The 26,271-nt window shown below is 41.9% G+C and overlaps 1 protein-coding gene across 21 annotated transcripts in view; it reads right to left on the reverse strand.

Annotated features, from left to right (window-relative positions):
* Window positions 1-26,271, reverse strand: part of DLG2 (discs large MAGUK scaffold protein 2) — a 1,926,133-nt gene that overhangs the window by 169,532 nt on the left and 1,730,330 nt on the right. The window contains exon 1 of one of the 21 annotated variants that reach the window (XM_053670854.1): window positions 14,534-14,553. The exons of the other annotated variants lie outside the window; for them this stretch is intronic. The gene's annotated coding sequence lies outside the window, so the exon portion shown is untranslated. Of the gene's footprint in view, window positions 1-14,533; window positions 14,554-26,271 lie in introns of those variants that run through there. 21 annotated transcript variants of the gene reach the window in all.

Here is a 26,271-nt window from a genome sequence, read left to right on the forward strand (position 1 = left end):
CCAATCAATAGAAAATTCAGAACAAATGGAACTGAGTCACCTTTTGATGAGGTAACTTGATGTTAGTGTCCTAGGAGAAAATGGAAAGCAGCTGACTGATAATGAGCTGTTTGGCTTTTGAATTACTGAGTAAAATTGAGGTATCAGCCACCCTTGGCTAAGAGAGAAACTTGCTAATAGAACACCTGTTTTAGTGGGAAGGGATAAAAGAGCTTTGGAAACACTGTAATTATATGGATTATTATTACCACCACAGTGCCAACCACCACCAACCCCAGCACTTAGTTATCCTTCACAATTTATAAAAATAAGCATCTGTGGATTATAGCAATGACAATTTCTTGGTTCTTATATTACACTATAGTTATGTAAGATGTCAACACTGGGGGAGATGTGCCCTGGCTGGTGTTGCTCAATGGATTGGGTTAAGCAAACTGAAAGGCCACAGGTTTGATTCCTGGCCAGAGCACATGCCTGGGTTGCAGGCTAGATCCTCCAACTGGGGGTGTGCAAGAGGCAACTGATGTTTCTCTCACACATTGATGTTCTAACCCTCTCTATTTCCCTCTCTCTAAAAACAAATAAAATCTTTTAAAAAACTTCATTACACCTTTTATAAGCTAAAGAAGGAAGAAGAGGTGGAACGAGGAGGATGAAGAGGAACAGGCGGCAGAGGAAAAGAACCAGTACAAAAAGTTTTGACTATAATGCTCACCGTTGAGCTAAATAATTTTAGCTCCCCCAAATATCCATGTACCAATCTACAGAACTTGTCAATGTTACCTTCAATGGCAAAATGGACTTAGAAGGTGTCACTGTGTTAAGGACCTTGAGATGGGGAGACTGTCCTGGACTATCTGGTGAGGCTTGGATGTAAAATAATCACAAGGGTCCACATACCAGATAGGCAAGAAGGCCAAAGGAGGAAGGAGGAAAGAAGATGGTGAAAGCAAGAGTTTGGAGTGATGTGAGGAAGGGATCACAAGTCAGAGAGTGCAGGTGGCCTTTAGAAGCTGGAAAAGGCAAGGGAATGAACTTCCTACAGAGCTCCAAAGGGAACCAGCACTGCTGACATTTTGACTGAACTCTAATGACACATTTCAGATTTCTGGCCTCCAGGACTATAAAAGAATAAATCTGTGTTTTTTTAAGCCACTAGGTTTGTTAATTTTTTTATAGCAATTAATACAATGCGCAGAGTATGAACAGATTTCTCTTGCTTTAAGAATTCCTTATCTTCTTGGCTATAAGTAAAATCCATACATGAATTCTAGCCTGCTATGAAATAATCCTTAAGAGAAGCATTTATGGGGGGGGGGTAAAGGGCAGAAAACTGTACTTGAACAATAATTAAATTTTTTAAAAAAGAAAAGCATTTAAATTCCCAGCCTCACATATCACAGTAGACCTTGTGATGTGTCTCTCAGATCTCCCTTCGAGACGAAGGCATGTACTTCCCCAGCTGCCCCCACATGAAGAAAGTGGCTTCACCCTAAGCCATTCCTCCTTTCTGGGGGCAGCCTACATGTAGTGACAGGTGTACAAAGGGGTGTAAAGGCAAAGCACCTTCATGCCAACAAAGGAAAATGCTATAGGGCCATTCCTTTAAAAATCTTTGTTAAAACTGCACCAGCACCCACGTTTTTCCTTTTCCCCAATCCTACTCCTTTCCCCTGCATTTTGATTCTGAAAATCCCCAATAAATTTTCCATCTGCCAATCTCCATCTGAGTCTGCTCTCTTGGGAACCTGACTGAGATGGGTTCATCTATATTCAGTCAAAAGCACTACTTGTTGGTTTAATTTCTTTTTATATCTGCTGATAATTATCCACCAACTCACCTAAAATACATCACACTGAAAAATCACTTACAAGAAAGTAAAATCCTCTCTCAGGAGAATATGGCCATCCACAAACTCTCTCTCAGCTGAGGTCTCAGGTATGGTGTGAGTCAGGGAGGAAAGACGAAAGCACCAGGAAAGAGGTGCAGACCAGAATGTTAAGCACTGACATTTATTAAGTTACATAAGGAGGGGTGTGTTGTTAGTCACTGTTCACTTAATTCTTACTATGGCCCTCTGAGGTCACGTCATCATCTCAGTTTTACAGGTAAGGAATCCTGGGCTCAGACTGGTTAGCTGATACAGGTAGGGAATAGCTGAACCAAGAACTGAATCCGGTATTGTTTGAATACACTATCCATGTCTTTCCATGTTGTGAGGGGTAAGGGTTCTTCAGGGAGAATTAAGGGAACTAGTTCATGTAAGCAGTGTCTCTATTAACTGCTGGAGATATCTGAAGGAAGTCCAGGCCGGGTGAGGAGGCTGCTGCCAAATCCACAGGAAGAACCATTCCTCCAATTCCATGAAAGTCATGTAGGGTTTGATCTTCTCCTCAGGCACGTTCCTGCTCTCCTGTGCTTCCTCTTTTCTGGGTTCTGTGAGCTCCCTCACCTCAGTGATTTGCTCATGTACAGTCCCTCTACCTGGAATGTCTTTCCTCCAGGTCTGTCTTTCCTTCCAGGTTCAACTTAGATGCCATCTCTTTTGAGCCTTCTCCGACCACCCCAAACAGAAGTCGGTCTCCTGCCTCCCAAAATCTGCAGCATGCAGCGTCTATGTGACTTCTACAAGAATTAGCACATCAGCCCACAGTGTTGCAGTTGTATTTGTACAAATTGTATTTTCTACACTGAACTAAAACCTGAAGGCGATCTGGCTTAGACATACTTGAAACCCTTAGACTCAGCATAAAATTATTTGTGGCAATACATATTTAATGCTTAAAGTACTCTAGAAACACCCAGTTCTTCACACTTCTATTTCTTTTAACAGATAAAGGGTCTGTTTGCTACATGCATCATTTATCCTTATCTGCATGGCGAACTCCTTTTTTTAAAAAAATTCAAGGTCTGTCCCCTTTAATAGTACGGCTTCTCTGAACTTGTTCCCTTAATGGAATCAATCATGTCCCTCTTCATCTCTATATTGTACACATATATAAATTGTGACATTTATGACATTGTTACATTTGTTTGTATGGTTTTTTTTAAAACCTGCTTCCCCTGCTAGTGTAAAAACTCCATGGAGGAAGGCATATGTCTTGTTTAACTATACACTCGGCTCTTACTATGGTACCTAGAATATCATAAGTGCTCAATAAATACCAATGGGATTAAATAAGAACACTAAGTGTGAAACAAAAAAAATCTCAGAGGAAACCCCATTCTTACTGCCAGGAGCAAATTACTGAATATCTATGAGGTGGCAATAATGCCAGCGACAATGACAAGACTATGGTGAGGATAAATAAGATGACGTATGTAAAAATAGCTACACAAAGGGAAGCCCAGGAAAAGCCAGTTTTTCTTAATTTAAATTGAGCATTAGTCTGTGACCAAGTTGTCCTCAGGGTTTAGCAGGACTTTCTAAGCCACTTCAGGACAGCATAGTGTTTGGACGAACACTTCTGTAGAGTGTCTCTGTTACCATTATTGATCATGGCAGTGATGAAGAAGGAAAAAAAGGAGGAGAAAAAGTTGAAGAAGGAAGAGAATGAGGAGGGAGGCAGGAGGAGGAGGAGGAAGAACGCTTCCAATGTATTCAATTTATTCCAGTTGCTAAACAGGACATCTAATTTATAATTCTGTTTGTTTCTAAATAAAGAGGTCTAGTTGGGAGACATGTAAATCCTGTTTCCAAAACACACTTAAAGGATTAGATCAGGTTAGGACTTTGCTTCCCACCTGGCTCAGAGTTACCAAGGTCACATTGGCAATCTAAGGACATGACTTCTGGCTGGAGGAAGCCCCAGTGAAACATCAGGGGATATCAGCACCTTTGCAAAAAGCATGAGGCAAACCACCTGAAATCCACACATATTAGTAAATTCAGCCTGCACTGGCCCACTCAAATCTGGCCCTTTTAGGAAACTGAATTTATCAAGGCAGAGAAGAGCAGTTGCTCCTCAGTTGACATGCAGAATTATCAGTGTTCACCCACAAATGCTGAAAGCTTTCGTAAGTGGTGTTATGTTCTTTTTTGGAATCTTCACAGTGCAATTGCACCCCAGCTTGGAGCCACAAAGCAGTGACTGCACATGGTGTGGGAGGTTATCCCTCTGTCAACAGCCTGCACTTGTTTTCTTTTTCTGCCTGCTGTGGAACGCGGGCAGAGGGCTAAGGCAGCCTACTGGAGTTGTGCATCACTAGCCCACATCAGTGAGATTCACATTAGCACCCTTTCAATCCTTCTAGAAGCTCTGTGTAAAAGATATTCTTATCCCAAAGCACTTATGCATAAACTGTGGCTCAGAGAAGTTATGGAATGTGCCCAGAGTCACACAGCTAGAAAGCAAGAGTGGCAGAAGTAGAACTCCAATCTATTAAGAGTAACTTTGCAGAAGCGTATGTCAGTTCAGTTGTGGACACAAAATGACTGGTCAACTTGAGAAAGTATCTGAACAACAAAGAGAAGATAACTTTCTATCTAGGTTCAATTATTACAAAGCTTTAACATTCATTGTGTTAAATATGTGTTTCATATTCCAACAAAGCAACTACAAACTGAACAAACCTGACACAGGACTCCTATCAGTGGGTCTGCAATGAATTTCCCTCACTCTGCCTCCCAAGGCAGACACACAACTCACAAATGAGCCATCTTTCGATGCCAGTGACAGCTTCTCCTCTGCCTCAGAAGTGTCCACACCTATTTTTTGTGATCAGCATGAGCTTTTTTATGCATATTACTGCTACTTTTTCTTGGTCCTGAATTAAATATATTTTGTCCATAAATTCAAGCAGGCTACAGCTTGGGCCACCTGAGAATTCTTAGATTTGTGACTATTTCTGTGTAGGTCACATCCACTCATAAAATTCAGTAAAATATTAGTCACTTCTTTTTATTTCCATTGCACAGGGAATTTCTCTGGGGGCCCATTTTCACAAAGAAATGAATAATTTTATCTGTTAATGGAAGTGACCATGACCATCTAAAGGAGTAGTAGAAAAATAAGCCACACTGAGAGGGAGAGGATGAAAAATATTTTTAAATTGGTAAATGTTAAATTTTTGAGGGCACATTTATGGTATTCTGTGCATAGGAGTAGGTGCCCACCAGACTGAGAGTTCCTGACCCAGTGATTATGTTTTTTGCCTTCTTAGTACCACCTCTCACCTCATGTGACACATTCTTTGACCAACCCAGTTGAATTCGGATAACAGAGAACGTACCTCCGATACCTTAGCCTGGCATTCAAGGCTCTGGCGATCTGCCCGCAGCTTCCCTCTCTTAACTCTTATGACAACCCTCCCTTACAATATTGCTGGCGCACCAAGAGATCAGGGCATACGTTGTACTTTCCCAGTTATACTTCCTTTAATCATATTTGGCCCTGTCATTCACATGCTTTTTTTCTCTTGGCTGACATTCTAACCAGTCTTCGTGACCCAGAAAAATGACCACTTCCTCATCTACTTCCTGACTCCTCTGGTCAAAATGAAGCTGCTTCATTCACAGAACAGTCTGCCGTGACACCCATGCCCTGCTTTGTATTTCGCTGGTTATTTGTGTGTTCTCCTTGCCACTGGAGGACCGAACTCCACAAGGATAGGAAACATGTACTAGCTAATATCTGCAGAAACTAAAATAAGAGACATCATTTTACTTCAATGAATAGATGCACTTCCTCAAGATATTGCTACTAGCAGGTGGACACATTCATGAGGGGATAAGAACCTGACCCCAGAATTCGGCTTGTGGAGTCGGCCTGAGAGCACGGAGATGGGGGGGCGCCAGTGAGACAGAGCTCAGCCATTGGTCTGGTTCCACAACAAGAGGAACAATGAACACAGACGACTTCATCCCCACGGGTGCTGTAAGGTCCCGGTGCACATGAGGGTGGATGGTGGTCCTCAGGCCTGGGTGGCCTGGTACAAAGTAGATGCTTAACAAATAAGGTGTCCTCTGTGCCCCACAGCTATCCGGCACTTACTGCAAACTGTGCTGTGATGGGCAACAACTCTGTCCCTCACCACTGAGGACTAGGGCACTTTAATAACACAGCCTCGGCACCTAGTTCAGTACTTAGTACATAATTGGCCCTAGGTAAATAAGTGAGTGTCTGTTGAACAAATGAAAGAATATAAGAAGAAAAGAAGGAAAGACAAGATATGCACATGGATGTTTGCAACTCAGCTTTCAGGAGACATGAAGATCATGACAGTGATGAGACAGAAGTTGTTATGGGCTCCACCACAGTGTGCCCAGCACTTTCTGTGCAGAGACAGCTGAACTGCAGGGGACAGGCTTTGTCGGAGAGCTCACGCTGGGTCAGCTGGGTCAGCTGGGACGCCCTTTGGGAGCAGACGGATGCGTCCTGCGCCCTGCCTAAACCTCACAGCAATTGCTCTTTACCATGCTTTCCACGTGTGTGCGTGTGCGGATTTAAAAGAAACAATAATATAAATTCTCAACCATGTCTTAAGAGATTTAATTTTGTTTTCCACAATCAATTTTTATAAATAAAAGAGAAAATTTGGAATGCATCAATTAAGACAATACAACAGCTCCCCATATCTCTATACTCTTGCGAAAGATGCCTCAATTCACTGCCTAAATTCAAATTCAAAATATACATTTTCCCCTAAACTGCTCTTACAGACTATTTTACTGTCTCAGCAGTGAGCTGTTGGCGTCAGAGTGCCCCGGAGAAGCTGTGCTCATCTCAGGTCCTGGCATTTCTTCAAGGGCATCTAAATAGGGCCGTAGGAATTCCGCAGATGTGAGCTGAGCCTTCTAGGAAGGTCTGCCTTAAACACACCCTGGTCAGCACCCAGCTCCTCTGGCCATACATGGCTGCGACTACACAGACCAGCACTTGCTCTCTGTGTGGAGAACTCAGAATGGCACAAAGAACACAACCCTGAACAGTCAGTGGGATGACACTCATTAAGAGGCACCACTGAATGTGCTTTCAGCAAAACTTCATTCCAATGAAATGTCACTTCTCAAATCCTGTGACTCTGCTTGAACAAACATGACTATAGGGTGTGATAATGTCAGGCTTGGTTGAAACTCTGCAGATGACAGAGACTGTCAGAGGCTCAGGGATGCTCCACCCAGCATTTCCTCCTGGGCCAGTCCTGACAGACCTCTCCTGTGGGCTTCTTCACCTATGTAGACAGTCGAGGAGCCAGGCAGCGCTCAGAACTTCCTCCCCTGGCCTGGCTGTCATTACCCTGACTACTTTTCCTCCCCAGCAGAATAAAGCGGGGGGAGGGTCATGTAGAGAAAAACTGTGGAGAAGGGATAGAGAAAACTTGCTACTCTATAGGTCAGAATTTGTTCCATGATGAAAATGAATTTATCCTCACATTTTTTCCATATATTACCAATTTGTTTCTCAAAGAAAATCCTTTCTTCCTTCCTAATGGAGTGCACTGATCTCAGGACAGGCTGTAGAACTACATTTTGCTATACTTTGGATGCCATGAATAAGTTATAATATTGTTATGTGAAACTAGGATCAGATGAACGAGCACTGTGTGATGGTTCTGAAGTCACCAACCCAGGCTGCTGTGCACTCACTCACACAGAAGCCGACGTCTCCCCTTCATCATCTGTTCCATGCAGCCTCTGGGACCAAGAGGTAGAACCTTGAAGAGTCAGTTTTTCAAGCCTATGGCTTCGGTCTCTGAGGCCCCTCCCCCTTGTTACCCAGTGAGTGGCTCCTAGAATCCTACTCATGCTCCAAGACCCAGTGCAAATGCCACCATTTTTCATTGACATTTCATGTCAACAAGAGCTGCTATTTCACCTTTGTTCCCATAGCTCTTTGTTATAACATTTAAATTGGAATCTGTTTTATTCTGTCTGTGATTTCTTGTTGCCACAACCCTAATGAAAAGCTATTATCCATCATAGTTAGTGTCTGGCATGATACGTCAATTAGATGGCTTCACAAAAGGACAGACATCTTGAATTGAGTTTCCTAACTCACTAACCCTGTTATTAGAGGTAAGAAATCATACAAGTGGGGCACCTGACACTGTGAAGATGAAAGGTTGATACCCATTAGCTGGTTAGTTAAAAAGGCTCATACTCTACGATTTAAGAAATCTGGGTTCTCATCTCACCTCTGCCATTAACATTCCCACCGCCACACCCAGTTCACACCATGGTTTCATCTTTGTTTTACTAGTCATTTACTGATTTAGCAAATCTTACCAGTAACCTTTGCCTCTGGTACATTGTTGTTTGCTACACTGTTGTTTAACAATAGCATCCATGCTTTCATATGTACTTGATGCTTACCATCTTCTCACTGCCAAAGACATTAGGCCAAGAGAACATGCAGAGTTGCCAACAGGAAATACACTCAGATGTCTTTCACGAACACACAGACCTAAGAAAACAGGGCTACAGAGGAAAGATGTGGCTGTGCTATGACCTTGGGCAAGTCACTAAACCTCTGTGAAACAACGATCCTGGCCACCCCTGTGTGTTCAGACTGTGTGGTTATGGGCACACAAGAGCTAGGGTCTGGAAAACTCTTGTCAGGAATTACCTCCCCAAATCAGCTTTTTCTGTAGAAGTATCTGTACTATCTCATAGTTATAGTCCAGCTGCCTAGTATTTTGTTACTCTTGTCTGTTGATAGTGAATCCCCCACAGATTTTTAAACTGGACAATTCCTATATATCAAGTGCTTTTTGAAAGATTTCATGTTTCCTGTCTTCTTAACAAGGGTGGGGACAAACACAGAGAGACCTTATTACTTTTGAAAAATACAGATTTACTCTGATCATCCAAACCCACAGACACATGAGAGGGGAAAAATTTTGCCAAAAATTATTGGTCCAACCAACCATAATTATGGTAATTCTTTCCAATTGCCAGCAAAGAGATCAAAGGTCAAGTCTTTTCTCCGCTTCACAGAATGGTAATGATAATAAACATAGCTATTCTTAGTAGCTAAAGTGTATTTTGCAATGGTAACTGACACCACTTGACTCCCACATTTTGGTAAGCTCAATAATTTACAATATATTTTCTTTGAAAGAATAGATTCTTTAGCTTTAGTAAAATTGCCCAGTGTGACCCATCTTCTTACTCACGATTGGCTCTACTGTTTGAGAACATTGCTTAACAAATACAACAAAAGGCTTTGGAAAATATCTTCTCCCTTGGAAAGCCCTGGAATTGCCTGTCTTCTCAGCTCTCCAACCTTATGCACCTTCAAGTTTCACCATCTCTCTGAAGTTTCCCTCAATATTTCTGGGACTGAGCATTGGCTATGTGCCCGGAACTGTCCTGGATGCCTGATTGGAGACTGATCTTCTGCCTTTCCCTCCAACCTGATGTGGGTGTTGGCATCGCCCACAGGAGTAGACACTTGCTCCAGGTTATACAGGTGGAAACATGAGGGACCTCAGGTTTGAAACCAGGTCCGTGCGTCCAGATGCTACACCCTGACCTGCTTTTCAATATTGCCCTGGCTGCCCATAACTTCCTTCACCTTCATGTCTCAGTGACTCTCACAGTTCATAATATATATTAGAAACGCAACAAATTATTGTGGGACAACGGTCATAATAGCCAACATTTTTTGAGCATTTACCCATGTCAAACAACATTTTAAGAGTGTTACATATGCAAACTCATTCTTTTTTTAAAATTTAATTAATTTATTTTTGGAGAGAGGGGAAGGGAAGGAGAAAGAGTGGGAAAGAAATATCAATGTATGGTTGCCTTTCATGTGTCCCCTGCTGGGAACTGGCCTGCAACCCAGGCATGTGCCCTGACTGGGAATCGAACCGCGATACTCTGGTTCACAGGCCCACGCTCAATCCACTGAGCTACACCAGCCAGGGCTGCAAACTCATTCTTTAAAAAAATTTTTAAATTAATTTATTGAGGTGGCATTGATTAATGAAATTATATAGGTTTCAAGTGTGCATTTCTACAATACATCTTCTGTACATTGCATTGTGTGCTCACCACCCAAAGTCAACTCTCCTTGGTCACCATATATTTGACCCCATTTACCCTTTTCTACATCCCTCCCACCCCACCTCCCTTTCCCTCTGGTCACTACCACACTGTTGTCTGTGTCTATGATATACTCATTCAATCTCAACAGCTCTATGTGGGGGCACTATTGTTTCCTTTTAGAGATGACGAAACTGAGGCACACAGGGATTAATTAATGAGAGTGAGAGCCAGAGAGAGAATGCCTACCTCCCATTCCTTGTCTGTCCTTGGTCTACACCCAGACTAGGGTCTGCAAGAGTTCATGTATCTTTTTTTGCTCAGAAATAAAGTAGATACTGATACCCACACTCCCTTGGGTTTATTTCTCTACCCTTTTGTACCCTGTTCCTAAATCCTCCACCAGATAATTATTTCCTGCAGATGGTGTAAGGCTTCTTGCCTGGCAAGTCAATCGGTTTGGTTTTCTTTTCACGATCTTACTCATCGGGTTTAGCATGCCAAGGAGGCTCCATCTTTCTCTGTGCACAGCAACCCTGGGCAGTGGGCATTACCCTCAGTTAACAGACAAGGAAGCTGGGGAACAGAAAGACCAAGCAGTGATCTGAGACTGGATACTAGACAGTCCAATTCCTGATCCACATACTGCAAGACCACGGATGACTCACTTTCTGTCTTCAAGTTCCTAAAGCCTGCCATCAGCAAACGTGATCCCATATGAAACTATATTGCATTGCATTGTACTGTATTGTATTGTATTGTATTGACCTTATGTTAAATTGTATTGTTATGCAATTGATTCTTAAAAGGTGGCCTATCTGACTGTAAACTGTTGACACAAAGCCATCCTTTTTCCTCTAGTACCCTCGGAGTGCCACTCTCCAGTTCTGGACGTATTATTTGTTGAATCATAAACTGGAGATCCTGCCCCAAATAAAAGTCTGTGCAAGCGGAACCAGAAAATTCCTCCAGTTGCAGGCCACTAGGAAGAGCTTTCCAAGTGCTAATGAAAGTCTTCTATGCCTCTCTTCTCCCCTGACCCTACACACTTCCCGGAGCACTCCCTTCTGCCCCACTCAATTACCTCTGTACCTCACATCTCTCTTCACAACCACACCATGAGTCTCCTCCTGCATGCCCTTAGGCATCTCAGAAGGTTAAGACTGAACTTTACCTTCCTTCCGACCACCCAGTTTCCTGGGTCAGAAACATCACCAGGAATCAGCTCTTCAAATTTGTGTGAAAGAGCCTAGTATTAAAGATAAGAATAACGACAAACACCAGGACTAGCAAACTTTTACACTTCACTACATTTTTCAAATTTTGGCCTACATAATTATCCAAATACAAGAGAGATTTTTGTTTCTCTATATGTACCAGAAGATCACTTTTATTTCTGCTTTTTTAAAAAGCAAACATACAGAACTATTTCCTATATTCATATAGGCTTTTTTAATGAGTCAAAGAAGTGAGATAAAATGAAATGTCCTTTCCTTGCAAAGAATAAACATTTAATTTTTATTGTACATAAGGTCCCATGCACACTATTTAATGTAATCATTATAAATGGCCTATGGAGTTGGTATTATTATTCACATTGGGTAGCTGAGGAAACTGAGGCCCACACAAATGAAGTGAGTCGCCCAAGTTCACATGGATGACGAGTGACAGTGACTGGATTTCATCCTACATTTGCCCCCAGAACATATAAGCATTCTCTTCACACCATTTGGTCTCCAAATAAACCAGATCTGAGAGCAAACCAAAAATGTGGTCATGAGTTTTGCTTAATTTACTCGTATCAGGTAGACTATAAGTTCCTTAACAACATTAATGATCAAGTTTCCCAATTAAAATATTTATGCAGGTATTAGTTATTACTATTGTGACTTATGATGACTCATATTAGGACTTTATTAAAAAGTGGTGTATAGCTAGCTGAGAAGATTAGACACACAAAAAAATTGATGTAGAGAATGAAGAGAGGCTCATATTCACTTAAAAAAGAGAGAGAGATATATACAGAAGCATAGATTTATTTTTAAAGCACCCAACATGTCCCGAGGACCATGGTGGTTGGTAATCTCGGAGAAATAAGACAGGACGTAGCCCTTACAGAGCTCTTAGCCCAGGGAGGGGCGGGGAAGAATACACAGAAACAGTAATGTGTAGTAACATTGTTCAAGTTCAATGACAGACGATGCTACAAAGTAGGTCATGAATCAGCAGCATGCCAACCATGTGACACAAATCTATTCTGACTTCGTGGTGTTTGCAGAAATAAGAACTAAGGGTTAACATTTAAAAATTGAAAAATTAACCATCAAAATTCACATTCGTGCTACCCCTGAAATGAAAAATCTGATGACACAGCCTGGATTCCGGTTAGGCCACTGTCAACCGGACCCCAGAAGCTGCTGCCTCCAGGGGTGGTGGGTGTGGATATGTTTGTAGAGAAGCTCCCATGTTTCACTAAATTAACAGTTTTCAGGAAGGTCACCTCTAGACAGTTTCTACTGGGACCTCATCTGATACACTACTTCACCTTGGTAACACTGTTTACCCAGGTAAGCACAGATGAAGTCCCAGATAGTCATGCACTGACATTTAAAGTGACACGCGTAGAAAAGATCAAGGCAGTATTGACAGGAAGAGAAAGGGCTGAGGTACATAAATATGTGGGTTGGGGGTGGGGGGTGGGTTACAGGTGAAAAGTAGTGATGGGAAGATAGAGAGAAAGGTGACGAAACTATCCGATCGATTTGCCTCCCTCCTTCCCTTTTTACTCCCCTTTCTGTCTTCTTCCTTGCATCTCTCCCTGTGCTCACACTCCTCCTGACTTCTCTAAAGCTCATGTTCTTCCCCTCGTGGCCCACAGCTTGAATTAAGGACAAAGGCAACTACAAGTGCCCCAGACAGCTCTCACCCCACACTTCAAAGGGCACTGTGAGCTGCTTCATTGGGGGCTTAAAGGAATTGACCGCACTCCACATGCCTGGCTTGAGACAAGGAACAAAGCATAGTGACCTCCTGTTAGAGACAGATATGAAGGTGACTGGTAAATCCTCGGGACAGAATAAATGAGTCGTTCATGCAGATAAATACGCTAATATGTGCCCTGAGACGTGGTTCATCTCTCATCCTCATACCTACTGTGAGGAGGCAATGTTTGTATCTCCGTGGGACATTTGCATTTCAATGTACTTGTACTGAGTTAATACACACATCTACTGGTAAATATCTTTAATAAACATGGCCTATATTGTCTATTTAGAGAATACATGCTTCGAAGCATGTCCAAATGGCCTCAGAGTCCATACAAACTAAAATAAGGCTCTATCTGCTACAGGCAGGCACTGCTGATTAAAAACTTGTTATTTGACACCAAAGGCACACCCTCAGCTCTTCCCTTTGTAAACTTTGAAATTATTTACTTTGTCAGCAGTCTCATGGAAAGGCCAGTATGAGACTTTAAAGGAACAACTGATTCTAAGGTACCTACTATGTGCCTGCTTCTATTGAACGTGTTAATACACGAACACATTTAATCTCCTACAATTAAATGTGAGCCCCATGAGGGGAATATTTTATCTTTTTATTCACCTCAGTACCTGCAGAACAATTCCTGCACATTGCAGGTGCTCATTCTGGCTATCTATCACCTACTGGTCCTCAGCACCAGTCACTGACCCCCCCAGCCCCACCCATTCCCCAGTGCCCTCCACTGCTCGCAAGTGCAAGAAGCCTGAGAACTGTTTTCCCAGAATCTCTTGTCGGCGGGGTTACAGCTTAGATTCTTCCACTCCAAGTAACTTGCATGAGTTTGGGAATGTGGGAGGCTGGTGGCCTCCTGGCCCAGGGTTTGCACTGCACACCCCTGCTGCAGCGCCTTCCAGTGTCCTCAGGTGCCACCGTTCACTGTGGTCTCCCGCTCCGGGGCTTGCAAGAAACCATCACTCCCAAATGGCTCCTTGAAATTTCTAATCTGGGGGTAGCTGCCCTCCACCCCTGCCTAGCACTGCCCCACCTTTCAACGGTTTCTAAGCACACGAATACCCTGAATTACTTCCCTTTCTGCTTAAAACATATAAGATGATACCTGTTTTCCTGACTGTTTTAATGTTCTATAAATATTTGTTAAACAACTGAGAGAACACAAAACAAAAAGCAAGTCAATGGGCAGTAGTGTTCCTACCTTGCAGTTGAAGAACAGAGGCTCCTAGGATGAAATAACAAGATTACACAGCCAACTATTAAATGTCAGAGCTGAGAGTTGAGCCCTAGACTGTCTGATGCCAAAGTGCTTTTGCTTTTTCCATTCAGACACTGCCCTCAGTGGGTATAACATGCCACTTTGCTGCCAAAATCTTATCTCAGAGGTTAAAAGCTGTTGTTTTTACTGTTTCTTCTTCTAGTGCACCATTGTGCCTGGAAACCTTCCTATAAATTAGAAGGGTACATCAATTCCCAAGGTAAGCTATTAACTATGTATTAGACCCGGCAAGACACCCTGTTAAAAATGCATATTGTGTCTGCATTACCTGTGTGTGGTCCACAGTCCAAGTTTGCAAGGTATTAATTGAGAGGGTGAATAAGTGAATGAAGTTCACTGGTTTTGCTTGGTCAAAAGTTTCTTTGTGGGTAGATTGTATGCTCCAACTCAGAGATTACCTGGGTCATAAACCACTTGTGGGTTGGTAATTACATTAAAATTAAAATGCCTGGGTCTGACTGTTCAGCACAATTGCAATACCACCTTGGCTCTGATTTTCTTTGAGAAACCTCAGTTGTCAAGAGCATTGTAATTCTGAGGCAGCTAGAAGTAAGAATCCATTCCTATTTTCCAAAAGAAGAACTGAGGCACTGAAAACTATTAACTACTTCTCTTGTAATGTAACAGAAAAAGCACTGCATTTGGAACCAAGTAGATCTGGGTTCTCATCCTAACTGCTGCCACTTACGAGACCTAAAAACTTGGATACGCCGTGTCTGTGACCTCATTGTTCTCACTTATCAAATGGCGGTGGTGATATGTCCGGAGCTACTGCCAGATGAGCTATCATTGCAGACAGAAGGCACCCAGCACAGCACGTGGCCCACGGTATGGATTCAGTGAATGAAAACAGCAGGCTGTCATCCTGTAGGCTGGTCTGTGTTAGTGCACAGGGCTCTCCAGTCCCAAACAGGCAGCAGTGGTGGTGCAGAGGAACACTTAAAAACATGTTTTGTATACTCATAATGGCACTACCTAGAGGTTCTGTAATTGCAAAGAACTGAGCATCTGTGTATTATAACTTTCGTAGGCTTCATGGTGCCTGGTGCCTTTAGGAGAGGAGAGTGGGACTGGCTGGCAGAGACTGGGTGAAGTAGAATCGTCACACCTCACTTTCCCTTAAGAGGAGATCCAAGGTTAGACTTGCTAGAAGATTCTGGGGGTGGAAAGGTAAAGTTGGGTGCCTTTTGCATGCCAAAAGTACTAGTTAAAGCTGTAGAAATGAATGAGGTCACGGATAACTTGGGAAAACGGAACCACACTTGCCTCAGAAAGCTCCCAGCAGTAGACCCCTAGCTCAGTGCCCGACACACAGCAGATTACCAATAAATATCAGATTGGAAAGTATGTCAATCTTCCTTAAAATGAATGTGCCCCCCATTTCCCTTACAATCTAGACTCCACATATCTTTGAAAAGCTAACTGAAGCATATATACTTCCTGAAAATTTCGCATCTCTCAGTTTGGAAAAAATCCTCTTCTGAAAGTTCATCACTCAGCACTAATATTTATGAGCTTTCCCTTCCTACTTACATAGACTAAGCTCCAACTAGACTTTGAGGGCAGAGAACATATTTTTCGCATGGCTGAAAATGTGCTTGTCCAGCAGGAGCTTGAAACTAAGTGCTTGATTAATCAACTAGTTTTAAAACATCGTCAGAGAAGTAAGAAATATATAGAATGCTTGAAAACTCTAGAAGTGTTGAAAAATAAAATGTGTGCACACAAGTGACTGGAAACCCAGCTTGGGTTTCCTTCTTACGTTAATACTGCACTAGGCAATGCAGTATTTTCTCCTGTATTTGCAGTACAAGGCACAGTATTTCCTCTCAAAGATTTTAAGCAGCAGGAGTAAAACAAGGAATAGCTACAACCCAGCACACAGCTGAGAGCAAAGGAGAGTATGAACAGGGGTTATGCCTTTGCAGTTAGGGGAGCTTGTGGGTACCCTGTCTCTGCCAAGGATAACCTGAGGACAGATAATCGTGACAAGGTGGGGTCTAAAAAAAGGTTGAAGAAAGAGATGAGAGAGAATTTCAAGATGATAAAGCTTACCATTTAAAACCAATCCTTTCAAATGCGCCTGTTGTTTTAACTTCAATGATACATATTTGAAGCATCATGAGTCCTAGACAAAAGCAAGTTAGACCAGGCATGCCTTCGTTCAACCATTAGGCAACTGGCCTAAAAGAAAATAAATAATCCGTACTGCCCTTTTGGAGGTTCTCGGAACGTGTTTTAGAATAAGGTGTACCACGGGAACATGGGATTGGGGTCAGCTCTACAGGTTTTAGGAGTGAAAGGACAGTGGCATGAGGTAACCAGGGGTGCGTGGGTGCTGGCAACAAGTCACCCACCATTACATGACACCGAGCTGTCCTCAGGCCTGGCTTGACCCACTACTTCTCCCGTGGTTTGATACACACTTGTATCAGATTCTCTGCTTCATGCTTTCACTAGCACTGTTTTTTAGGTCTGCCCTCCCTATTGTTAGACAGATGTCATTATAAAAAAGCATTTTATAGAAAACTGAAATCTTTCTTTTAATTCTCTCTTCTTCCATACGACTTCGGCTGCCATCTGTAGTAATATGAGATGGGACCTCCCAAAACGAAAATTTATTTATAAAAAATTGCATATTTATTCTTACATGTTTAAACTTCAGTCACCTTCAAATACTCTCCATTTGATGCAATATACCTATTGAGACTTTTTTCCACTCCTCAAAACAGTTTTTGCACTCATCAGTTTTGATGCCTTTTAGTGTTCTTGCCACTTTGTTCACTTCTTTCACAGTAGTAAAACATTTCCCTTTGAGGACTTTCTTCATCCAAGAAAACAAAAATAAAGTCACTCAGGGGCAAGATCAGGTATATGGGGGGTGGGGTGGGGCATGGGGTCATGCCATTTTTGGTCAAAAACTGCTGAACACTCAGCACAGTGTGGGCAGGTGTGTCATAAATCACCCATCATGAAATGGGCCAATGTGTTGAAAAGTCTTTAAAAAAATGCACTGAAGCTGAACACAGCCTCTCACAACAACGCCAGCTAGTACACTGACACAGATGGGCTCCTAGGACACTCACCTAGTGGGGAAGGTCTGTAATACACGGGGCCTGCCCTCCAGAAGATAACTTCAGTGTTTATTGGGTCCCCCCTCCTATAAAATAAGTTTGTAACCTTTCTTTTTCTTAAAAGACTATCTTATATTTGAATAACATCATTGTATTTATTGCTGTTATTCATGAACTCAAGTATCCATGGTTTCTATAACTGATCTTTATCTGATAATGTTTCCAGACTTTTGTTCCCCAAGTGGGTATCCCTAGAAAAAACTATAAATATTTAATAAAGTGATCCCTGTCCTAGCACAAGACTCCACTGTAGCCTGAGAAAAGGTGCTATCCAGGAGAAGACCATGACTTTCCCCAAGGATCGTTGTGGTAAGGGAAATGGACACAATGCAAAGCCAGGGCTTCAGTCCCCTAGGCCAGTCCCATCCCACCTATTAATATAGATGAAGAAAGAATGAAGCCCCTTTCATTCCCTCTCCAACTAGATCTTTAAGCAACACAATAATCTCATTTCAGCCCCATCTGCCTATGGCCAATGATCTTTTTCCAAATCCAGACATACACTAGAACTGGCCTGGGCAATCTGGAGTGTGTAGGTGCCCTTGTACATTTCCTTGTGCACACCTGCCTTTTGATAATTAAAGCTGCATGTATTTATGGGCATAAATAAAGAAAAAAATATATAGAAAAACATTAATAAAGGAGATTTATTTCAATAAAGAATTTCTTAAAATAGGCTTTTGTCTTTGTCTACATTTAAGACTAAACAACCTTTTCTCAGTGCATTCAATAAGTTTTCAAGTACATTTTTCTTTCATTTGCTCTTTGAAATAGAATTATTGCCATTTAAAGGTGATATTCAAAGTCTATTTACCTATACTTATTATAGCTAAGGATATGACATTCAGAAAAATGTGCATTGGTGGAGGATGGTGGACATGGAGCTGGTATGATATTACTATATTCTCTAATTCATTCGTAAACAATTCTATTTTCATTCCTGTCAATCCTGAGGTTTAGGTGTTAGTTTCCTAGTCCCCAGCACATATCTTAAAAGGAACATTTTGGTCTTCACAAACACTTATTATCAGAATATAGAGTTGACAGAATGGCAGTGGGTCCAAAATTACAACCAGCCTTCCAAAATATTTAGGGGCCATGTTGGAGAAATCAGTGACGCTTTCTCCAGGTGTGGCTACCTTCCTTCTCTTCGGTTTGGGATTCACTCTGAGGCATGTGCAGCCATCGGAGTGAGAAGGGAAGCCAGCCCCTGCCTCCCACTCACTCCACCACCTCCTGGGGAGACGCAGTGCAGAGACGGAGTGATGGAGCTTAAGCAGGAGCCCATGGGAGAAATTCAAATGATAGCACTGGTCGTATCTGGCATCACAGGTGTGGCGGGCCCTGAAGCAGGCTAGGGTTTTCATAGAAGAAGGTACAGTGGAGAGCTTTCTGACTCCTGCATAGAAACATCCAATTGTCAATTTGTAAAAAGGTAGGAATAGAAAATCCATTTTTAACTCTTCCTCTCTAGTGTCAGGTACTTGTCTCGGAGCTAATAACCCAACTCGTAGGATAGAAACAAAAACCTACAGTGTCCCAGAATACACCTTGCTATTTCATCTCTCCGTGGCTTTGTATAGACTGCTCATTCTACCTGGGATATTCTTGACTCTTTAGTTCTCTAAAATACTGTGGAGACATCCCTTTCGGAGAAGCTTTCTTGTAGGTAGAGGTAATCGTTCCTCTCCCTGGGTTGTTTCTGTAAATTACTTACTCCTGTTAATGCAGTATAAAGTAATATTCTTACCTCTGGCAGTAACTTTTCACTTCTGAAGGCCATGTATGAAAGCAAATTGGTTTTATGCTTCAGTTGATAAATCTACGAAGAAACATTCTGTGCTACTATTGTACCCCTTGGAAAGCGTACTTTTTCTTTGTGAATATATGTATATGTATCTCTTTGCACATGTACATTTCTATGCCAAATGTATGCATATATTATACATATGCAATATGCAAGTAAGGCCCACAGAAATATACAACCCATTTATAAGTAGATAATGATCCCTTGGCCCCTCAAACTTAGACCCACTTAGTTAAAAACAGAGCATGTTTCGCACCTTAACATAATGGCTTATGATTTCAAGTTTAGTCTCAGTTCTTTGTTTCTCTTAACCCTATTGTGAATGCCCCATAGGTGTATTTATGCCCTGAAACTGTGAGAGACACAGATAATCGTTCCAATCTTGAAAACAAAGGAACAAAACATGAATAAAGGAACAAAACCCAATTCAAAAAGCTATCACGTATTTCTCAGCACCCAGAACAGTGCTAAACAAAGTAAGCACTAAATGAATATCTTACGAGTAACTGAATAAAAAACAGATACTTGCAATTATGGGATTCTTTGTTAAGACAAGCCAAGGAAAGAGTTTTAATATGGAAAATGACTTTAATAGGGAAAAAGCACTTCAAAAATAGGACTTGATCCAAACGGTAAAAAGAACTCTATGTAGCCCTGGCTGGTATAACTCAGTGAGGATTGAGCACGGGCCTGTGAAACAAAGGGTTGGTGGTTCGATTCCCAGTCAGGGCACATGCCTGGGTTGCAGGCCAGGTCTCCAATAGGGGGCACATGAGAGGCAACCACACACTGATGTTTCTCTCCCACTCTTTCTCCTTCCCTTCCCCTCTCTCTAAAAATAAATAAATAAAATATTTTTAAAAAGAATTCTATGCAGATGATAAAAACTAAAACACAAAAAAATCAACCCTTATAGCTATGCTTTACATTTTGTGGTCTGTTCAACTCTGGGGGCAGTGATGTGTACTGCGGTGTCCTATCTACCCGACCCAACTAGCTTATCCTGCTGCTGAAGTCAGGAAGCATCAACATGCAGTGAGTCCCAATGAAGATGAGAGATACGTGGATGTCCAATAACCTCCACACCACCAATAGTCTTGCCAGACTCTGTAGAACCTTCTTTAGCTGCTGTGCTTTTTATCATTCCTGGGCTTGTCCTACACATAAAAAATAAAGTGGATTTTTGGTGGTGGTGGGTGATCACACCCACAAGAGAAGGTGAAAGCAGGAGGAAAGGTCGATGAACATTTACTGAGTACCTACTTTTTTCAGGCCCCGTGTTTCTGAAAAACAACAGTAACAAAACCACTCCACTGAAGGCTCTGTATCTGGATACTCAATATTTACTACTGGGAAGAATAACAGGCCTTGGTATTACACATAGCCCTTCTTTGCAATTTAGTAGCGGAAAGTATATTTATGACCACAGAAGAATATAAGTCCCTTCAGGCTCTCTCACGTGCACGTAGTTATAAAATTCTAAGTTTGTGTTGACAAAGATAAAAAATTTCATTAGAAACTCCCAGTAAATTCCATCTAATCTATGAGACAGCTTCCCCTGGGGGATATCATGCATGTTTTAACAAACCCAGCTCTCTGGGTTGCTCCTGGGTGAGAAACTACCTGAGAATTCTGGAAGACGGATGGATTCCCTTCCACTGTTAACACACACCTACCCAAACATTTGTTAGAGGAAAAAAATGAGTAATACAAGTAAGTGAAAATTTCTAATAGTAGTACATATACTACTGAGGAGTGCCTTGATTGAAATCGTCTCAAAGCAATAAAAACTAATCAGATTGTTTGTAAGTCTTGGCTGCTCCAGCACAGTTTGGATCGGAGGTGAGAGCATTGACTAAACCATCTGGCAAAGCCCCTCCTGGCCTCCCCACTCCCTCCATTGTTCCTACTCTCCAGGGCTGTAATTTTCACTGGTACAAGATAAGCACCTGTGAAGGACCAAACAAGAGTTCACAAGGCAGTTGGTACAGGGCTCTTCAGACGTCTTATAGATTTATATGCAAAAATTAGTTTCAGATACCATAACTTAATTAAAACCTTTTTTTCAACACAAGAAAAATGTTTTACCTTGTATTTTCCTTATCTCTATGACAACTAAATAGTTGGGAACAATGCTATCTTGGACTCATTAAGAACACGGCCTCACAACCTGCCATTCCATGAATATTAAAGACAAATGTGTGAATTATCTAGTTTCAACGAGGCTCCTGTCCTCTTGGCTTTCAGTTATGAGCAGACGTTGTTTTGTACATAGGACAGGAATTAAGATTTGTTTCTTAAGAAGTAGATGAAAGTTAAAGAAATGACCGGGAGCTGACCACTTGAATCACACACCATGATGTAGAAAGAACTTGGAAGTTTGCAACCTCTCCTTTATTTTGAATCTTTTGGTCCAACTTAATTGTGCTCCTCCTATGAGTCAGCCACTGGGAGGACAAAGAAAAATCTCTGCTCTCATTAATGAGCCTCCCCTGGCAATGGCGACTCACACAAACAGAAGATGTGAAACATGCCCAGACCATTTGGGATGTAGGGAGGAGATGGGATCGAGTCCACTGGTGGGGAAGGAGGAAAAAGGAATTCTTCCAGGAAGATGTATAATCTGGTGTCTATTGATTAACCACGCTAGATGCTGGGTACACGAGGACAAACGAAATCAAATCTCTGCCCCCAAGAGACTCACTGAGAGGTGTTTTGGCAAGAAACGTGGTGATGCCATCCTCTGGCCCATAAATGTATATTTTCCCATATGGTTTATTCATAGCAAGTACACACTCACTGTTGTGTAAGGCATGAGTTGGAAAGCAGAGTTAGAAAGAGTTACATCTGATGTAAAATCATTAACGCATCATCTCACTCTTTCAATTTCCACTTAAAGATGAAAAGCAAGACTTCATCAATAGGCTAAAAACTCAGGCTGTGTGCTTTATGGCTTTTTCTAAAGTTCCCATGTTATGCAAAGGTTATAAGACTAACATTGGAAGGTTACATAATCAAATTATGATGAGTTTAGCTAGTTCCCTGTGGCTCACCTATATTTTATATTGCTATTGAAGCAACAGAAGTGAGTAATATAAAAATGTATCACCCAGTCATAATATAAAATGATGCTCGCAATTGTGGAAGGCCCAAGAACATTCTTTCATTTGCTTAAGGACTGTCAATATTTCCTTGAGTTTGCTTTCGGCCAAGTAAACAAATACATCTTCATATTCACTACGCCGGCATCTAGAGCCTGGCTCATAACGGGCCAGGGTGGGTGACCGCGGGCTGTCGTGCCACTTTCTAGCTGTGAGGTCAAGCCGTGTTCTCTTTCTCCTCAGTGCTGCTAAGAGAGGTAAATGAGACACTGTGCACTAAGTGCTTTGCAGCTAGTAAACAAATGGGAAACTTAGTTACTATTTATTAAATGAGTTTAAAAAATCTTATCTTCTACCCTTGTCCTTTGTCTCCGACCTATCCAAATACCTGCTCAATCTTTCCAGACAATTTCAAATAATATCTCCTTTAGCACTCTAAACAAATAGGGCTGTCTCGAACAACTTGATTATACATTGCTTCTGAATTTACATGTTATTTTCCTCAATGTGGCCATAAGTTTTTAAAAAATAAGACAGGTCTTACACAGAAGTGCTGTCAAAATATTTAACAACTAGCTGCCCCAGGCATTAACTCTTCATTTCATCTTTAGGTCATTGATTAACTCTTTAGTTGCTCGATCTTGAAGATGTGGACAAGACCTGAGAAACAAACTGGAGTTGGAGGTGGTCTAAACCAGCCCAGAGGGCTCAGGATCGGAGCCATTTACCAACAAGTACGGTAGTCCCCTCCTGATCCGCAGTTTTACTTTCTGTGGTCTAAATTACCCATGGTCAACTGCAGTCTGAAACGATTAAATGGAAAATTCCAGAAATAAACAATTTACAGGTTTTTAATGATATGTCACTCTGAGTAGTGTGATGAAAAATCTCATGCTGTCCTGCTCCATTCCACCCTGTTTCACTCAGGACATGCGCCATCCATTTGTTCAACATACCCCCCCGTGCACAGTACTCGCCTGTTAGCCACTGAGTAGCTGTCTCAGTCATCAGATTGCCCGTCATGATATGCAGGGCTTGTGTTAATGTAGCCCTTATTTTACTTAATACTGGTCCCCAGTGCAAGAAAAGTGATGCTGGCAATTCAGATATGTCAAAGAGAAGCCACAAAGTGTATGCGTGTATAGGAAAAAAACAGAGTATGTGCCCTGGGATAGTTACACCTTTTAATGGCTGCGTGACATATGTGCTTATCCATCACCCTTCCACTATATTTAGTTGCTTCTTGCTCTGCGCTGAAGAGCTGTCTAACTCAAAGAGGAAGGAACTAGTGCCCCAGGGAGTGTTTTCTGCAAGGCTGCTGCAGCCTTGTCTAACTCCAGCACGTCTTCTGAGTAAGTCCCAGGTTCCTCACTGACCCAGCTGGGCTGGGAACCCATGCCTGGCTGCCTGTTTTCTGAACAGATTTGCTGCACCAGAAGCAAATGGCAAGGGGAAATAGATTCTGTTTCCAGTTATTGCCATTAGGGAGTGTTCTTTGAAAAGAAGCTAGACACCTGAGTATTTACACCTGAGACACTTCGTAATGAGAAGTGTGCTCGTCGTTAGGTAGGCAGGTTGACAGCACTAAGAGACAGGCTTCAGGAGTAAGAAAAGAGAATGTTTATGATTGCAGTTGAATGTCAGAAAACCGTAAGCGGTATAAACACACTTCCTATGGAAATAATAGTCTTGTCACTTCCTCTTCTATGCTGCAAAACTGGAAAAACAATCCAAAACGCAGCTAATTAAATTTGGAGTCAGGAGTTTTAGTGAGAACTGTTACCAAACCCAACCAGGAAAATTTAATCCAGGAAGTATTTTACATTCTCAATGGAAAGAAAAGGTGATTATTGCCCAAGGCTAAAGAACGGAAGAACAGATAAATTATATAAACTGTGAATCACACAGACACCAAAGTCAAGGTCTAATGTTTCTATGGAACATCGATATTTGGCTAAAAGTATTTTATCCTAGTCTATCTCATTTTCAGTACCATATACACCAAGGGTCCCCAACATCCAGGCCGGGGACCTATCCTGGTCCAGGCCTGCTAGGAACCCAGCTGCACAGCAGGAGGTGAGCTCGAATGTAATGCACTTGAATCACACCCAGAACCATCCCCCTGCTCACTGCCCTGCCCTCCGTGCCTCCATCCATGGAAAAACTGTCTTTGGTGAAACTGGTTCCTGGCGTCAGAAATGTTGGGGACCGCACAGTTGGTAAGCACATCTACTCAAAATACCCACCCCCAATCGTCTGATACCGCCTTTTTAGCATCATAAATTTCATGACATCAAAATTCAAATAAATTTGAGGCACTGGTGAGTCATTAACCTTTTTGAGCAGGTTTTGTCAGAAACACAAAAGGAGAAAAAACTGATGACAATGGTATGGTTTAGCTCTGAGGTACTATAATTTTGAAATAGGGGACAAAAAAACTTTAAGGTTTTATTGAATTGACTCCAAATCTGTGCTACATTACACAAACTAAGACCAGTTGGCCATGGTTTAGCTTAAAACCCAACTGCCACCATTCAACAGCAGGTTTTGGTGAAAGTGATTGGTTAGGTTTTCTGTTAGCTGTACCACTGGGCAGATGGTGTCAGGCTGGTGACTTTTGCAATAGTGCCAGTGTAAAGATAAACGGAGAGTTGAACAACTACCTGGTTATTTTTTGTGAATGCAGAGAGCTTTCTTCTCTGTCTTGAAGCCTTTCCCTCTCTCTTATCTCTTGGCAAACCCCTACTCATCACGGAAGTCAATGAAGAATATACACCATTCTATGCTTGGCCTTTTTTCCATGAAGCCTGTGCTCACGCCACTGGACATTTCTGTACATTAGGTGCTATGTTTATCACAAGCTGAAGCCAGCTGTGGGATGTTGTGCCAGCATCCACCACCACCACCGTCCCTTCCTAACATCAGCTGCCAGATTTTGTTTAGGAACTCATAAGGTCATGGCCGGGGGCAGGTGCTGCCTCCGTTCTGTTCCAGCTTCAGAATGTGGCTGGTGATTCAATTTTATGAGCACAGGGTAACCCAGTCCATTCAAAGTACATTCCAGAGACCTTTCTCAGGATCTCTTTCTAGCTGGATGTGACTAAAAAGACAAGTAGCTTAGAAGCCATTGGCAATCATCCGGGCACCAGGAGGGCAGTTAGTCTTAGGATACAGCTAACACCAAGGGAGGCAGTGTGAAAAAAAGACAACAAAATAAAACAAAGTAAACAACGACACTCCCCCGCCCCCACCAAAACAGAACACCAGATTTCTTGACCATCTTGTGAACCACGGGATCGGACCCCTTGTCACCGGCTTCACTGCTGTACTTTTGGGTTAAAATCACCAGTACATTCCCTTTATTGAGCAAGTTGGGCTGAGGCATATTTTCTGTTACTTGCAGTGGAAAGCAACCTTACCTGCCCCTGGGCTGGCACAGCAGGAACAGGCAGTGTTAGAAGAGTGGGCTCATGTGTCCACTCCTCCTGGATTACCAACTCCCTGGTTTTTAGGGTTATGATTTTTCATTCTTGTGATCTTAGCACCTAACAGAATTTCTGGCACTAGTCTATGCTTAATAAATGATAAATAATAATAGACAAATAAACAAACTAATATAACATAAAAGAAGCTAACCTGAATCATTCTGACTAAAAACATCTCTCCCAAGTATTTTGCATTTTATTGTTTGACTTGACTCTTCTTCCAGAGTTAGATATCTACAATGTACCCATAACTATTTCCTATTCTAGTTCAAGTTCCTAAAAATGTTTTTTTCTTTTTCCTCTTAATTATATAAAAAACACATACTCATTATAAAAGTTCCAAAGATACATAAAGCATAAAAAACAAAGTAAAAAAAAAGTTAATTACCACTACCCAAGGCATACACTATTACAAGTTTTTAATGCAGAGGTTCAACAGTAAGTTTTACTTTTTTCTTTTTTTTTTAATCTTCCTGTAC

Source organism: Artibeus jamaicensis, unplaced genomic scaffold, assembly GCF_021234435.1.
Source record: "Artibeus jamaicensis isolate MK-2021 breed Jamaican fruit bat unplaced genomic scaffold, CSHL_Jam_final contig_64, whole genome shotgun sequence".
Lineage (NCBI taxonomy): Eukaryota > Metazoa > Chordata > Mammalia > Chiroptera > Phyllostomidae > Artibeus > Artibeus jamaicensis.